The following is an 18,030-nucleotide window of genomic DNA, read 5'->3' on the forward strand; positions in this document are numbered from 1 at the left end:
CTCTCTCTACATGTTGTTCCGTGTGGGTCTCTGTATTAACCACCAGTGACTACATGCAGGAGCTCCTCTGTTAAGGGCTGAGTGAGTCCCTGATCTATAAGTATATCAATATGTCGTCAAGGGTCATTTCATCACTATGTTCATTTAGCAGAATAATGGTAAGCTCTCCCCTAGAGCCATAACCTGTCTGTTTTCAGGTTCTTGGCTACTTTAGCAGTGCCCCAGCTTGGGTGTTATCTCACAGAGCACAGTTTAATCCAATTCTTTTAAGAAAGTTGGCTGCTCTCGTGACGTGTGTGCCACATTTGCACCAGCAAACCTTTCAGGCGGTTGCTTGCTGTAGGTCACAGGGTTTGTAGGTGGGTGATGTGGATGGTGAGCTTTCTCTTCCAGTGGCATGCAGATTGCCTTCCAACACAGTGAGTGGTAGTCAGTAGGAATGACGCCTCTAGCTGGGCACCAGTTCAACTTCTTCACACGTGACGACAAAGTAAGTGTTGTCTTTAGCATTCAGGACTTACTGTAACCATTATCATTAGCAATAGCCTGTAATTTCGGGGTATTGTCTATGGGACCCTTTTGGCTGACAACTTGAGATGTGACCCATTCCTAGTCCTGGGGGATTGCCTTGGTTGCAAAAGATGTCTACTTAGGGCATTGCCTTCCCCATTATGTGGTAGCTCCATTTAAATTCCTTTCACATACGTAAATATTTTAGGAAATGTCTACAGTAGTAGGTTTTCACATAGTTTTTTTTTAAAGCTTCTAGAATGAGTTGCCTTTCTCCACATATTTTTCTTTACCCTGCCCTCCCCTCTCCAGATCATCCAAGAGCAGGGAAATAGAATATAGAGCCATAAAGAGATAAAAGAGAAAGCAGAATAGGAGGAAAAATATTTTAAACTTACATGTCCTGTGGGGGGGGGTGGGGGGGGTGGGGGGGTGGCCTGCAGAGGCCTGAAGCAGGCTTCAGATCCCCTGGAGCTTCAGATTCAGGCACTTGTAGGCCAGCCAACATAGGTGCTGAGAATTCCAGTCCTCTGCAAGAGCAGCAGGTGCTCTTAGGTTGTGAGCCATCTCTCCAATTTCCATCTGCCACTTAAAAGTCTCTGATTCTCAGAAATATAGGAGACAGATAAACTCTCTGACAGAGTCCTGAGGGCAATGGCTATGTTTTAATGTGTTTTATGACACGTGGGATGCGTGAAGACTTTCTCATGTCTTGCCCATGTACTCTATTTTGCTTTGCTAAGTACTTTATTAATTTATCTCATCTAATATATCCCCAGTTCACAAAGAATAGGTATTTTGACTCTCCTCCCTTCATACATGAAGAAATAGATTTAGAGACAACTAGGGTCACAGACATTCAGAGTTCAGATTCAAGAGTCCGACTTTTCACAGAAGGCCTGGCCAAGTGCAGAACCTTATTCAGTACTCTCGTGGGTCAGTTTTAATGCCAACTTGCCACAGATTAGAATTATCTGTGTAGGAGCCTCAGCTGAAGAACTGTCCCGATTGCCTGAATTGGTGTGGGAGGACCCACACTGATTGTGGATGGAGCCTTCTGGTAGCTGCACAGATGAAAACGGGCAGACAGAAAGGAGATGGCTCACCATTTGCCCCCTTGGCCTTCCTTCTTGCTGCCGAGCTGACTTACCCTCTCACAGATGCTGCTGTTCCCTTTAATGACACAGAGCTAGTGTTTCCAGCTTCTATCGTGGACCAATGGCATCCCAGGAAACTTCCGGGGTTTTGACAAGAGATTGGTACTGCTGAGGTGCCCAGCTTTGTGTGAGTACTGGGGGCTGTCACCCCCCCCAGTGAGAGACGGCCACTGTGGGACCACTCTGACTGCTGTGGCACTGCCAGGTTGGCAGCCTCTCGGATGTGATTCAGCTGCTGTGATTATTTCAGTGTCAGCTGTATGTGTGCAGTAATACATTCATGTTCATTCCATTGGTTCTCTTTCTCTAGAGAACCAGAACGAAACACAAGTTCCATCCCATAACCATTTGCACAGCAAACGAATACATAAATGAATCCTTTTTTTATAGAAAACATCACCCTACAGTGATGTTTGGACCTTTGCTATCTGACCTTTGCTAAGAACTATCACCATATTCAAGAGCCATCCAGAGATGCCCCAACGCTGCTTTTCCAGAAAATCAGAGCACTTTACCCCCAGATTGCTCTAGCCATTCACATTACTTAGTTGTAAGATGAGACTTTTATCCTTTGCAATTCAAAAATAGGAAGAAAGGTGTTTTAGTTACTTTTTTGTAGTTCTGTGTTATCATGGCAGAGTTTATTTGAGCTTATGGCCCCAAAGAGATGAGTCCACCAAAGAAGCAAGACATGGCAGCAGGTAAGCATGTCTGAGAGCACAGGGAGCTGACCATTCACTTGCTTAAGTGCAAGTGGGAAGCAGGGAAACCCAACTGGAGGTAAAGTTTTCCTTCAGCAAGGCCACACCTCCTTAACCTCCTCAGACACCAATTGGGATCAAGCACTCAAATACCAAAGTCTATGGTGACATTTTTCATTTAAATCACCGCAGAAGCAATGGGCAGGTTATAGACTTTCTTTGATTTTTGTTGTTGTTGTTTGGTGTTTGTTTGTTTGTTTGTTTGTTTGTTTGTTTCAAGACAGGTTGTGTGTGTGTGTGTGTGTGTGTGTGTGTGTGTGTGTGTGTGTGTGTGTTAGCTTTGGCTGCCATGGACTCGCTTTAGATCAGGCCTGCTTCTGCCTCTCTGAGTGCTGGGATTAAGGGCGTGTGTCACCATGATAGACTTTCTTACTCAGAGGTCAGAATAGTGAAGAAAACAATGCAGTATTATTTCAAGGAAAAATCTTTGTTTACCAGGCTTGGTAGGATAGCATAAATGATGGTTGCAAATGTTTTCACAGTTCACTCTGACCAGGAAATAATAGCAATTTCTCTGAGCATAAAAGCTATATATATTGCCAAAGGAGCAAAAAAGGAAAAATTCAGGTATGCCAGCAATAAGGTCTAGTCTTTCTTTCTTTCTTTCTCTTTCTTTCTTTCTTTCTTTCTTTCTTTCTTTCTTTCTTTCTTTCTTTCTTTCTCTCTCTCTCTTTCTCTCTTTCTTTCTTTCCTTTCTTTCTTTCTTTTTTGTTTCTTTCTAAATAAAATCTTCATACCACTTTGAAGCAAGATTTCATTTGCTGAAAATGAAATCTTGTATCTTTTGGTTCCACTGTGAAGAATCATGGGCTTTGTATATTGAAAATCATTTCCCTATGGTGTTATGAGATTGTGCTGAAATTTCTATCACAGGCCATGGGGAAGAGCTTGGCTGATAGAACAGCAGCAGTTCCTCAGATGCAGTGACCGGTGAGCAAAGGCTGTGGGGTGGGCTCCCTTGGTAACTGGGCTATACTCTGTTGAGAGTCGCTCCTATTTTCCATGCAGTGTTTACACTCAACTCCAGAAACATCTCTAATTTTTTTTTCCTTCACGGTGACATTTATTTATTTACAAACCATCTAACCCCCATGAATATTCAGTGATTTGTATACAGAAGGGAATGGATTTTTCCAATAAACATGTTACATTCTGCTGCAATATAAGGTCAGAAATTTTATTATGTTAACAATTGTAAAAATTACAATTATCCAATTGATTAATCAATCAATAATCAATCATAGTAGGGCAGATGTGCATGCTATGGTGTGGATATGGAGGTCAGAGGGCAACTTGTAAGAGTTGGTTCTCTCCATCCTGTGTGTGGGCCCCTGGGATGGAACTTGAGTCATCAGGCTTGGAGGAAAGTGCCTGGGACACTGAGCCATCTTGCCCACCCCTTCTTAGCCATTTTTAAAGGTGTCATTAAACACTTGTTGTGAACTATCACCACCATCTACCTCTAGAACTCATTTCATCTTGTAAATCTGAACTCTGTCCACGAAACATTAACCTTCTCGAGTCCTTGACAGTCACCATTCTACCTCTCATTAGCTGTCCTACTGCCAGACCCTACGGAATTGGAATCGTTAAATATTTTTCCTTTTATGGCTGGTTTTTTTTCACTTACATAATGTCTTCAAAGAATATTCCTTGAAGACATCCAAGGAATACACATTGCCAAAGGAGCAAAAAAGGAAAAATTCATGTACACCAGCAATAATCTCTAGTCTTCCTTCCTTCCTTCCTTCCTTCCTTCCTTCCTTCCTTCCTTCCTTTCTTTCTTTCTTGTGTGTTGAAGCAACCTTCTCTTTTAAGCCCTTATGAATAATGAGGCTGTGGAGATGGCTCAGCATAATGCATTTTATGTGATGCCATGCTGGACCTCAGGTGGAGGAAAAGAGGCAACTCTCCAGGAGTTTGTAGTTTAGGGTGGTATTACATGTGACCAGCAATTGTGGTACTGCAGTCAGCCCCTCACACCTTCACGCCATTTTATTGACGTTTTGAGAATCTATTACATACCAGTGTACAGGAAAAAAAAAAAAAGATTGGTCCTGACTGAATTAAAGATGTGGCTTTCGAATTACAGCTTGAAAGTAATTCCTGGCCCTTTAAATGCTCTACTTGGTAGTGGTGCCTTTGTTTGCCTGGGAACTTTTGGTCATGCTGGGTAATCTGATGGTATTATTTAAAGAGGGTGGCTGTATTCAGAGAGGCTCCGAACATGACTGAGCATGCCAGAGAGAACAACGATGTACTTTAGAATGAAAAAATGGTCAGCGGATAGGACTGGACCTAGGGACTGAAATAAATTTACATCAATTAACCATGCCTATGTAAGGGGCCCCAAGGCAGCACAGAGGCACAGGTGAGATTGCTGCTTGGCAATTTCCCATGAGGTCTGTTACCCGGAGAGCTCTTTGTTCCGAAACCACATGAAGAGAACCGCAGAGGCTGTGTATTTTGGATTCCGAGACTCTGCTTATGGGCTTTTGTTGTTCATAGTCTGTAGCCTTCACCTGCAATAAACCGATCATAAACTGTCACTGCTGCTGCAGCCTGTGCCTCCTGGTGAAAAACCAAACCAGAGAAAGCACAGGGTGGTTCTGAGGACCTCCTGAACTTGAGGTTGATGACAGATGTCAGATCAGCCTTCTAACTTCATAGTGGTCTTTCTGCTCACATTGGACACTTTGCTATTAAGTAGAACACAAGCCCTCAGCACATGGCCAGAAAGAAGACAGCTTCCAATGCTTCCCCCAGCTGCCACGGGCATCAAGGTATGAAATCTCACACTGTATGGCAGAAATGGAAAGACCTGCTGCACGCAATGGTACATGAAGGGGGAGAAGCAGGAGGGGCACCATGTATTTGAGACCCTGCCTCCAGAAACCGATGAGAAGCACCCAAACAGAAAAGACAAGGTGTCTGGTCTTTTTCTAAACTCTGCATGTTTCTATCCTGGTGAATGACAACTCCATCCATGCAGTTCATCAAGCCCAATGTCTAGGAGTTTTCATCGATGTCTCTTTCATTTTCCTGCCCACACGACCCCGTCATCATCATAGCCCATCAATCTGCCTTCTGTATGTCTCAGGTCTAACTCCTCCCTGTGGCCTCCACCACCGCCACTGTGTCCAGCATCTACCAGCCTCCCACTCCAACAGCGTTCTCAGCAGCCTGCCAATTCGCTCCCCACTCTGCAGCCAGAAAGACATTTTAAAAATTCAGAGCTGGCAGTCTTGCTATCTTGCTACTCCATCCTTCCTACAAATTCCTATTTCTTTTTTAAAGAAAAGTTTCCCATTGCCACTAAGGAGAAACGAAGTCCTTGTTGGCCTGGATTCCAGGTACTGTGTGGCCTGGCCTCTGCAGATCTCTTTAGCCTCTTACACAGTGTAGCATAACCTTTCTGTCCTAGTCAGTCAGTGTCCACTTTCTTGCCCTCTGAGTTCATGGCCAGCATAAGGTCTCAGCTCATATGCTCCCCTCTCTCCAGGATTTTGTTTCCCCTGTTCCTTACACTCTTTGTCTTCACGGCTCTGCTCAGGTTAGACAGCTTCAGGGCAGCCTCCTCTAACTTCTGCAATGAGAAACACGATCTTGTAGAGGCATTCTCATGGCACTGAGGATGCTCTTGTTGGGAGTATCTGTAAATTGTGAGTTGAAGTTAAAATGAGTATTTGTTATTATTGCTACTTATTATGTCAAAGGGGAACAGTTAGTTGAGGTACAGTGTATTCCAGGGGGCCAAACTGTGTTCCCAGGTTTCCATCTGTGCAGTCCAATAGCTTTTTTCTTAGCACTGGACTAAGACTACATGGCTCTCCAGTTAGCAATCGTAGCTTAAGAATCTTAAAAGGTGATTTGACATTGATTAGTGTGATGATGTTCCCAATGTCTGTCCCCTTCCCTGGACATCAAGGTCACTTTAACCTCTATGTCCCTGCCACATTCTCCTGGTGCAGAGGGTGTGAATAGATTATTACAATTAGACTCAAATCATGCATGTACACAAGGAGAGGAAAGAAGATAGAGATGGGACTGATTACAAGGGAAGCCTTTAGAACAGCTTTCCATGGACAAATTTCTGAATTTTTAAAAATAGGATACATGATATAAACCATATGAGGGCAGATGACTAAAACCAAAACATGGTGGACTTAAGCGAATTACTTCAATAGTTGCTGAAATGTGGAGGGTGAAATATGGAGGAAAGGCACAAATGGCGGTGCACACCTTTAGTGCCAGCACCTGGGATCTCTGTGATTTTGAGGACAGCTTGGTCTACACAGAAAGACTTTGTCTTAAAAAGAAAATGTGGAAGAGGTTAAAGTGAAGAGAGAGAGAGAGAGAGAGAGAGAGAGAGAGAGAGTTAAGAATTTTCTTTGTTTTATTGATTCATTGGTTGATTATTTTTGTTTTTATTTGTTTTTGAGACAGGGCCTCTCTACAAGAGCCCTGGCTGTCTTGAAGCTCACTCTGTAGACCAGGCTAGCTTTGAACTTAGAGATCCACCTGCCTCTGCCTCCTTAATGCTGTGATTAAGGGTATGCACCACCATGCCCTGTCTGGTTGGATTTTTTTTTTTTTTTTTGAAACAAGGTCTTGTTATATAGCTCAGGTCAACCTTGAACTCTTCACCCTGCTACCTCAGCCTTCCCAGTGCTGGAACTATAGGTGTGAGACTCTATGCCCAAGTATGAAGCAATTCTTTTTAAAATATTTTACTTTTAGAATAATTTATAAAATGCATTTTTACATTTGTGTATTTATTTATTGCGCATGTATATGCATGGTCATGCATGTACCTGCCATGAAACATGTGTGGGGTCTGGAGAACAACTTGCAGGAGACATATTTCTCCTTCTGCTATGTGACTCTAGGGATAAACGCAGGTTTCCAGGTTCGGCAGCAAGTGCTTTGCCCCTAGGGTGAGCTCCCTTTAGAATAATTTCTTGTGGCTATAAGTCGGTTGTTAAAAACTTGAGAAGCATACTTAAAGTTCCCATACGTCACACTGAAATTCCCATTCACAACTCTAGAGATACTACGATATACTTATTACAACTCACGTACAAATAGTGACACTTTTAAATAACCACAGCTCACAGTATATCCAGATTTCCATGCTGTTCATTTATGCATGTGTTTAATGTCTGTTTTCTCCTGAATCATGGACTAGTTTCCTACAGCTGCCATAACAATTCCATAGATTAGGTGTTTTCAAAGGTCAGAATTGTCTTGCCTAACAATGGGGGAGGAGAAGCCTGAAATTTAAGGGTCAGTAAGGGATGCTTCTAAAACCTGCAGGGGAACCTTGTTTTTCTCTTCCTACCTTCTGGTGTTTTCCTGGTTGTAGCTTCGACTTGCATAACTTAAGTCCCTGCCTTCACCTTCATTGCTAAAAGACACCTTCACATGGATGTCAAATATCCATCTGTCTATATCTCTATCCCTATCTATCTATCTATCTATCTATCTATCTATCTATCTATCTATCTATCCATCCATCTATCCATCCATTGAGTGTGAGGGTGCTTGTGTGTGTTTATATATGTGTGGACAGGTGTGCTAGTCCATGTGTGCACATGTGTGAAGACTCGAGGTTAATCTCAGGTATCTTCTGATGAACCAGCCTGTCTTTATCTTAGACTTAAAAGCCATCTTATAGTAAAGAGAAAGTAGGCTCATTCCTGTTTATGATTAAACCTCTTCTCAAGGATTGGGCTATGCCACACTTGTAACCTTAAATGCAAATGGTTCTGTACAGCCTGTTTCAGGAAATGACAGCCATGTCGGTTATCATAATCATCTTGCAATCCTACCTTGGTTTTAAAAGGTTGTTATTACCACTGTTATGACCACCTTGCAATCACATCTTTGTTTCAGCAGATCATTATGACTAACCTGTTATGCTTATGTTCTACTCCTGTAACTCTACCTATTTTGCCTACCAAATCCTTCATATGGAAACACCTTGCCCCTGAGCTATATATACACCTTGTTTTCCTCTTGTCCAATGCTGATCCCTAGAGCCTTGCTTTTAGGGAGAGATAGTTTATGTACACACACTCACACACACACATAAAACCTTGCTTTAATTAACTGCATGCTTTAACTAATTTGGCCATAATAATTTGAACCAGTGGTCTTTCTCCTCACATCCTTTCAATCAGCACTTCAGTGGCTCTCCAGTTCTTGCTTGAGACATGATCTCTAGATCTGGAGTTCACTGTTTAGGCTACATGGACTGGCCAGCCAGTCAAGGTGGATCTGCTTGCCTCCACTCTACCAGCACTGGGGTTGCAGATATGTGACTCCACACTTAGCTTTCATGTAGGTGCTAGGGATTTGGACTCAGGTACTCATGCCTGGGTGGTTTAGCAAGAATTTTACACACTGAGTCAATCCCCACCCCACCCCAGACCCATAGCCATCATCTTATAAGAAGACCAGTCATAGCACATTGGGGATGCTCCCTACTCTGGTATGGCCTCATCTTAACCAATGACATGACATGAACTTTATTTCTAATAAGATCATGCTTTGAAGTTCTGATGGTTAGGACTGTTTTAAAGTATACCTATCTATATTTTTTTAAGAAACAGAATTGAACTCGTAACAGATCTAAACATTATGTTTAGATACCATGTGTTCTTAGGGTTCTTCTTGGCTTAGTCATTTCTTAGCTTTTCCTTATTTTTGGGTGACTCCACAGACTTGAATATGACCAGTGTTTTGTAGAGCACAGCACTACTAGGTTCTTTATTCATTTTCTGCCTAGGCCAATGTGTCACTAGAAGGAAGGCTCCATTCAACATATCTTAGGCTATAATATGATTTATCTCTGTAGGCTTTGATCTTGGTCCTGTGATATGTTTGTCAGATTTCTATGCTGTGGAGTTACTCATTTTTCTCTTTCTACCTTGTACAAGTTAGAAGGAAGTTAAACACTGTAAAGCAGTGGGGAGTAGAGGGAATTGTGCTCTGTGAGGGTCAGTATCTATGTAAGTTACTTTGAATTCATTTCCATGAAGATATGTTTCTTAAACCCATCACTAAATTATCCAATCATTTATGTAGGGCTTTTATTTTATATTTGGGTTACAGTCCATTGCTACTTTATTCGTCTTGTTGGCCTAATCGATCTGGCCAGTCTTAGATCCCTTTGGTACAGTCATGTTATAGGCATGTTATAGGCATAAATGTCCTGACAGTCATGTGCTCAAGTTTTAACCTCCATGGGGCTGCAGATAATGGAAGTTAAGTGAGGTTGTGAGGGTGGGGATTTACTCTATTAGGTCTGGCATCTTCTCAAGAAGAAGCATAGGTTCATGCTCTCACCTGTCTCTCCCCAGCCCCTGGTATCTGAATATAAGCATAGAAGAGAGGCTCATGGGAATATAAAGGGCAGGTGACTGTCACCATGGAGAACACCTGACTTAGACTGCCAGACCCCTGAGCTATGAGAAGGAGATTTCCATCGATTGCCACAAAGTCTGCAGTATTTTGTCATGGTGGCTCCAGCAGATGAATGCAAACATTGATTTTTTTTTTTTGAGCATGTCCTGATTTTTGGCACTGTACGATGCTTGAGGATCACAGTCTGAATTTCCTGTCCTCCCCCCAACACACACCTTTTCAAGGACCACTGGTTCTTTTTGATTAGGCTGATTCATTGGCATGCAATTGGGCTCACTATATTAATTATACTTTCAGGATATGTTCAAACTAGATGTCTTTTAGATGAGTTATAAAGTGATTATCTCTGAGCTGGATAAGGAAGTAGGGTCACATGATTCATCTCCTGCTGCAAATGAGGTCACTGAGCTATGGAGCATTTCAGAGACTGAACAGATGCCACACAGCTGGAGCCTAGGTTTTGCCTCTGAGGAGACTGTTCTCTACCTGCAATGCCTCCTTGCACAGCCTCAGTCATGGGGTTGGTAGGGTGGTAGAGATGAATTAGCCACAACCCGAACTCCTGGAAAGGAAGAGTACAGACTCTCTCAGATTAGGGGTTGATTTTATGAGCGCCTTCCCCTTCTTTCTTGGTACATCTAATAACGGCTTACCCTGCATGCTATGCATGGTGTGTTTGTATTGTTTCAGAGTGCTAGTTCTGGCCTTGGCCCTCAAGAGTTTCACTTTCCTTAGGGGAAACATGCACTAGTGGATGAGGATCCAAACTCTTCCATCTCTATCCAGGGTTTACAGAGCCTACACGTGACAAAGGGTGGTGTACAAAAAGCAAACTTTCTAACCTTCTTCTTTTTCCACAGTCCATTCGGTGTGGATGGGCAGGCATCTTCTCCTTTCTCATACAGCCAGGACTCTTATAATATGCTGTATCTCCCTCCTCCCTGGAGGAGAGAGGAGGAAAGGGGATACATTGATCTCTTTCCCTTTGAGGACTACCAGATGGATGAGGCCGGGAGATAGAAACCAGCTTAACTATAAGGGAGGTCCATCATACTGGCATTCTAAAATACTATTCTTGATAGAACTGCCGCATTAACTCGATTTATGTGTGCTTAAAAGCTAGACTATGCTCTGATTCAACACACATTTGTTGAGTGCCAGACATGTTTCAAGTGCACAATCCATTGTAAGAAAGGGCCGCACTGCTTGCTCCTCTCCCACCTTCTGACTCTCAGTCCTCTCTCAAGCTGACCCGCATATCACTTCAGACCCATGCTTTCGAATCTGCTTTCAGCCATTCCAGATCGAGTGCTTACAAAGGAAACAGCTTTCTCTTGAAGAGCTTGCGTCTTCTCTTCAGTGTTGCCTCTTGTGGGACACATTTCCAGATCACCTCCTGTTGGCTAGCATCACTCACCCCCCTGTCCCTGCATCCTAGCCTCTTCATTGTTCACATTTTCCATAGGCCACACTCAGTGACAACTTCCTTAGTTAATGTCCTAGACGAAAGGGACCAGTATTGGCTCAGGACCCCTAAGAACAACTTCTCAGCACAGAGGAGATTTATTTGCCCCAGAGGGACAAAAGGCAGGGAATAAGAGACAAAGACAGGAGTAGAAGGCAGGGGAGAAGGGAAAGGAAACAAGGGAAAGGGGAAGTTATATTTGTCCCAGAGTGGGACAAAGGACTGCCTCTGGGTAGTGAGGACACAGACATGGCCCATAGGAAAATGGTGGTTTATAAAGGCAAAAGTGGAAAGCCTGTGTCAGGGTGAGGTTTAATTTTAATTGGGCATGTTAATTAGATGAGCCAAAGGGAGGTTTTTGTTGCTAGACTTCAATTCTTTGATAGTTGGACCTTGGTAGTCAGCCTCAGGAGGAGGAAGTAGCCAAATAAGGGAGCAGACCTTGGTGGCTAGCTCTGGGCATGTAATCTAATGGTTTTCAGCAAGGCAGAGGGCATAGGGTAGAAGAACAAGTCCTGCCAGAGCCATGTTGGCAGGGCTCGGGCTGGCTCGAGTCCCTTCACCATCCCCATTTGACTCCCTGCTCTTGTCACTGCTCTCCTCATAGCACATCAAACATTGGGCTGTTTCAGAATGGTTGAAAGAATCAGGTCATGCCTTTCAGTAACTTCGGTGCTTAAAAACCAACCAATCTCTTTCTTCAACAGATTTATGCCAACACCCAGGGAAGCTGAAGCAGGAAGACTGAGAACTCACAGCCAGTTTGCTCTACAAAATGACCTTGGGGGTGATGAAAAGAGGGATTAAGGGAAGGAGGAGGGGGAGGGAGAGAAGGAGGTAAAGAATCCCTACTCACTCCCCCTGATGGACAAACAACATGGCCTCCAGGCAGGAACGTTAATTGAAAACCCGAAAGGAAAAAAGTGAATGGAAGAGGAGACACATAAACCCCTGTCCTATGGTCTCTAAATTCCAGGTTGTTTTTTAAAGGTGGAGTCTTGCTGAGCCTGTGTCGCTCTGCGTCTGGATCCTTTTTTGTGAACATCGATGGAATGAAGAACAGACACATCGAAACACACACAATGAAGCCGGGTCAGGTTGGGCTCTCTAATGGCTACTACAGCAACCACCTGGGACCTGAGTGTGTTTATGGAGTACAGCCTGGTGGGGGTGGTTAGGATGTGAGGGTGAGGGGGTGGTTTAGGTAGCAGGAGGTCTCTGTAGGTGAGGCATCTCAGGCTGCAAACACGCAGGAGGAAGAAGCAGCTGAAATTGTTAGTCTTCCCACATATCGATCAGTTGTTCACACACAGTCACGCAGACTCCCCAGGAAAGCATTAGTTACCATTCCTCAGCCAAGTAAGGCTTTGCCACCACTGTGTGCCGACACCTTAGAGTCCTGGATATATCAGTACCCATGCCAACAATACCCACAATAATACCACCACCAATACCCACTCACCTCAGTACTTCATTCAGGGCTCCCTCTGCTCCTTACAGAGTCTTCCTGCTTAGCCCCTCTGGAAAACAGGGCTGAGCAACCTCTTACCTCAGTCCCTTAAGCAGCTGGGCTGGGCTAGATGCCCAACCACTGTGATCTGCTGGCCATGCCCAATTTAAAAGCAAAAAAAAAAAAAAAAAAAAAAAAAAAAACCAACCCCCGTACCCCAACCTTCATCATATGTTCAGTATCCTCAACAAAAATTTCAGATTTGTGCTCCAGTAGTTTTGAACATTTTGAGAAGTCTTTTACTTGGCCATTTTTTTTTTATTTTTATATCCTTCACTTTTTAGATAAATAATTGCGCTCAAGTTTATTTTGTATTTAACTGCGATGTTGTCAAAATATGTTTTACCACGGACTCTTTCAGTTGTAGTGTGTCTTAAATCAGGCTTCTTTCTTAGAACTAAGGAGGCAATAGTGAGTAAAGTGCCTGATTATTTATTTTAAATGAGCCACTACACGTAAATGCTCATCGTTAACCTTGCCAAAGCATTGATTGCTGCTATCAGCGCTATCAGCAATGCTGCAAAGACTTTGAGATCAAATTTTCTTCCTTAAGAAATTACTTAAGAATTGGAAATGGGCTAACATTTAGTTACTTAATGAAAGTAGCATAGATTTCCTATTCTGGGGAAGCGATAGAAATCTCTACAACCTCATCACATAGAAAGTAATGGTCCTGAAGACACGGGCGGAGAGAGAAAAGCAGAATCAAGTGAATGTTTTTTGCAGTGGTAATTACAGATTGTGAGGTAGTGGTTGTGTTTAAGGGATTTCGAATGGGATTTTAATTTAGGGCACACTAAATACCAGGGTAGTTAACCTGTGGACAAGGAAGACTTGACAAGCTCTGAGCTGCTTTCTTGCCATGGAGGATTAGCTGATGATAATTCTTCTAATCAACTCCCAATTTTGTGCAAATGAGCAGAGCCTCTGCAATACAAGCAGTGCAAATCCAAAGTAAAATTTGAGAGAAAGCAGCAGAAAAGACAACACTGTTGCTCCCCGCCTCCCCCCTCCACTTTGTATTTTATTTGACTAGAGGAGGCCATGCAGGGACAGACGTGGCCAGTTTAAGCATACTGTTACATTCCTCTGAGCCTTAGTCTTGTCACTTCTAAGGCGTCACAGACAAGTCACTGAGGGACCACACACGTGGTCGCTGACTTTAGAAGGACCTGGCATCCCTGTGGGAGAAGCTTGCCTGCCGTTCACTGTGGTAAGATGGACACACATGGCCTCCTGACACAACTATTCACAGGGCTTGCTTGGGCTCAGTCATCAGGCTTTGGGGTTGGTTACCTCTGGGATGAATGATAGAATGACAGAGTCTGTCGATCTAGGTCTCTTGGGGACAACCCCTTTTGGGGTCCTTCTGCATATGTTATTGATTCATTGCCTCTCGTTTTCAAATTTACCCTTTTTATTTTTCTTGTGCTCTCTGCCAAGTGCAGTTGGGTTCTCTATGGTTTTTCTTTATGCATCGTTTGAGTTTACCAGTAGAGGGTGCTACAGAGACATTATAGGAGAAGGGTTTTCTTGCAGTTCTCAGCCACTTCGCCACTTCTCTTTTTGCTGGGGATTTAAGGATTACACCCAGGGTTCCTGCACCGTGAGTACCTTTGGAGCATTTGGCTCCCATAGGTTCAAGGCTTCTCTTACTAATGCTCCCTGAGTCACTTTTCAGGAAACCAACCAACCTCCTGCAGTTGCAGTGTATTCAGAGTCCAGCTCCAGCAGAGAGAGAGAGAGAGAACAACAACTGGGCTGGCTACTTTCCCAGAAACCCTTGGGAAACTTTTACAGCACATCTCTCTATTGAGACCTCTCTCTTTGGGGAGCTTCCCTGAGAAGCTACAACTTCCAGCAAGTCCTACTGGTGAGTCACTGCTGACTTCATTGTCACTTTGTTAAACACAGTTCCACTCTTCAACAATGGCTCCATCAGTTCAGGGTACTGTAACAAAGTGTCACAGAACGTGGCTAGCTTATAATCGACAGGAACAGTATGTCAGCATGATTGGGTTCTGGTGAACTCACACAATGCCATGGCCTCCCACTGCTGACTTCTTGGACTCCCACATGGCAGGCAGACTAAGGACCCTTTCTGGGCTCCCTTAAGGAGGTCATTGGTCTTGATCGTGAAGGCTCCAGCCTCATGACCCAGTCCTCTCCAGTCTGGATCTCAGGGTTTGGTGGAACGAGTAGTGTCCCAGATACCGTGGTGTCCAAGCCTGAGTTAGTGGTTAGAAGTCTACCATTTCCACCTGCCGAGTGTTTCTCACTTCTTACTAGACAAATTCTCATCGGTCCAATCTCTCCTTACAGCTCAGTCTTGGTAGTAAGCTCCTTGTTCAAATGACTGGCTCCTAATGGAGCCCAAACTTATCCATCCTGAGCTGACTGCAGCTCCACCATTTATGTTGGTGTCGTTTATCTAGAAACTCATGCCAAGTCAAACAAGCCGCCTCTGCCTGTGCCAACATGGAAGTCAGACAGGACTTAAAATATATGTTTAGGTCTCTTGGACTGAATGAGCTATTAATTATCCACCTTCATTTAATAGAGGAGATATTTGGGGACACAAAAAAAGGATATGATTTCCTCATAATCAAATTAAACGTGGGTGAGTTAAATATGGAGCTAGGGCCAGAACTGTGGTATTCTGATGCCAATCCAATGTTCTCTCCTTGCTGTTACACTGAATCTATTCAGAAAAAAATTATTGCTGTAGTAGTTATTTGCATATGGCCTCATTAGATATTCACATCTTAGGTACGCTTCTTGTCTAGGAGGAGGTTGGGCAATTGTGGAGTTCAGCATCAAAGAGTCATGACCACCCATGAGACCTAAAGGGTAAGTGGACATTGTTGTATACTAATATCTACCTTATAGGGTCATTTATTAAGGGGATGAAGTCTCACATGCATGAAGCTCCTAATATTATTGAAAGAACCAGGTCTAACCCCTCGCCCGCCACACACACCAAAGTTAGTAGGAACTAGGCCATAGGTCATCAATTCCAGGAACCAAGACAAGAAAATTCCCTATCCAAGCAATAGTCTGGAGGTAACCACTAGAATGGAAAGGTATCTTATCTCAGGGTGGGACATCTGTGCTGGGCAGCCCACCGACCTGGTAGTGGAACTTTCATGGCACGGAAGGAATACCAATATTCCTGAGGTCTATAGAAAGCTCGCTCAACGTTAGTCTGTTAGTTAGCCACAATCACTTTGTAACAAGCTTATCCTTGCTGAATGTCACCCAATTATGTAACCCTAAATAAAAACCCCTCTCTCCCTGAGCTGGGGGCTCTATGACTCAAAAACCACTGCATTGGTGATGGTATGGGCCTAAGCTCAAACTTGTAATAAAAGACCCTACTGCGTTTGCATCAGAATCGGTGTCTTGGTGGTCTTTGGGGTCCATGAGACTTGGCATAACAATTATCACTAGACTTAGGAAAACAAGGTAAAGGAAAAGATCACAAAATAATAATAAACCACTTGTACATAACAGCCCACACCTGTAATCCCAGCATCTGGGGACAGAGGCAGGGAGATGCTGAAGTTGGGACTCCAACCAAGATCCTTTCTCAAAAGAAAAAAAATAAATCATGATAAACCCTTCTCCTTTTACTTATTGTTTTTCTCACACATTTCCCCACATTCATTTTAGGTGAGAAAGATTTAAAAATCCTTTTCTAGTGTTTCACCCTGACTTATCATGTTCCTGCTCCTTAGTCAAGACCTTCCTTGTGTCTTGCAGCACAGTGTGGGTTGTGTTTGGATGAGTCTAGGGACGGTGGGTTTCTTGGTCCCTCCTTCATTCTTCCTTTGCATGGTCAGTGTGGATAAATTCAGCTGTATTTGGAATCCTGTACCCTCAGAGGCTCTCTCCTGCCTTCCTGGCACCATCGGCACAGAGACACATTGGCTGTCCTGGGCCGTCATCGTCTATGACTGAAGTCTGACTCTAAGGCCTGACATCCACACAATCCACACAGACATCCCCATAGCCCCTCAAAAGTCTGGGACTCTCTCTTGAAGGGCACTCTTATTTAAGAGATTTGGGTTCAACGAACCACCAAGTTCACATTTCTTCATTTGCATGTTCTCTGATTATAAACAGAAGTCTATGTTGAGACAATAAATGATGGAGAAGGAATGGTAGCTTGGTGGCAGGAGCTCTTGCTGCTCTTCCAGAGGAACTGAGTTCAGTCCCCAGAACCCACAACAGCATCTGCACTCACATGTGCGCATGTGCACATACACACAATTAAAAATAAATCAAGAAAAGATGATAAAGGATATTGAGGTAAACTTAAAATATCTTTTCTCCTGTGTAGTAATTATTATTATTTTCACTTTACAGGAAAAAATAAAGTATGGAATCATGATGTGGATCCATTTGGCTTAAAAAGAACTGTCTTTTTAGTTGACCACACTGCTTCTTTAGCTATGATTTGTCTTTATCACTGTGAAATGGCACAACACTCAGACTTGCTTTAGAGTTCTGCTTGCTGCTTCCCACTACTTTGTGGAAGCAGGACTGTGGTCTTTTTCTGAATGCAATTATTTTCCATTTATTCATATGCAGATTATACCCAAGAACAATGCATCATTTGCTGCATTGTGAGCCTGTTTTTGTGTCTTGATGCTCTACTTGCAGTGAGTTTATTGTCTCTATAGTTCTCTTTCCTAGTTAGCCAAGCTCAGATCATGACAGGCTAAAGTTTGGTGATGGTTTTTCTGTCTTAAAGCAGAATTATGACTTTTACCATAATGCCATCCAAGCCATCTTATACTTTATCCATCAGACTGGGTGAGAATAAAGAAGGGATTGAGGCACATAAGTAGATGTGCCTAACCACCGAGCCTTTGTGTCCCTGGCCCACTTCTCACCCCAGAAAGGCTCTGAGGAGAGGAGAGGGGAGGGGAAAGGAGGGAAGGAGAAAAGAGAAGAGGAAAGTTGCTCAAAAAATTCCAGTTGTTTGCCTCAATTTGTTATAAATACATTTTACAGCATTTCACAACAATGGCTTAAAGACATTTGATTTAAAGTATTTTCAAATAAAACATATAAGAAAAACAACCAAACAAACAGAAAACATTGTTCTGTGTCCTGTTCTGAAGGTTGTTTACAAAGCTGTCACTCTCCACGTGAGTTTAGGATAGGGCTCGAGGGTGACCCGGACAGTTTGAA

General features: G+C 43.3%; 1 long non-coding RNA gene across 1 annotated transcript; it reads left to right on the forward strand.

Annotated features, from left to right (window-relative positions):
- Positions 1-13,839: 13,839 nt before the first annotated feature.
- Positions 13,840-17,789, forward strand: LOC132655906 (uncharacterized). Its single transcript, XR_009593855.1, has 3 exons — positions 13,840-14,704; positions 15,601-15,681; positions 17,200-17,789. It is a non-coding gene; the product is annotated as an uncharacterized LOC132655906 (long non-coding RNA).
- Positions 17,790-18,030: the final 241 nt, after the last annotated feature.

Source organism: Meriones unguiculatus, chromosome 8 (genome assembly GCF_030254825.1).
Source record: "Meriones unguiculatus strain TT.TT164.6M chromosome 8, Bangor_MerUng_6.1, whole genome shotgun sequence".
Lineage (NCBI taxonomy): Eukaryota > Metazoa > Chordata > Mammalia > Rodentia > Muridae > Meriones > Meriones unguiculatus.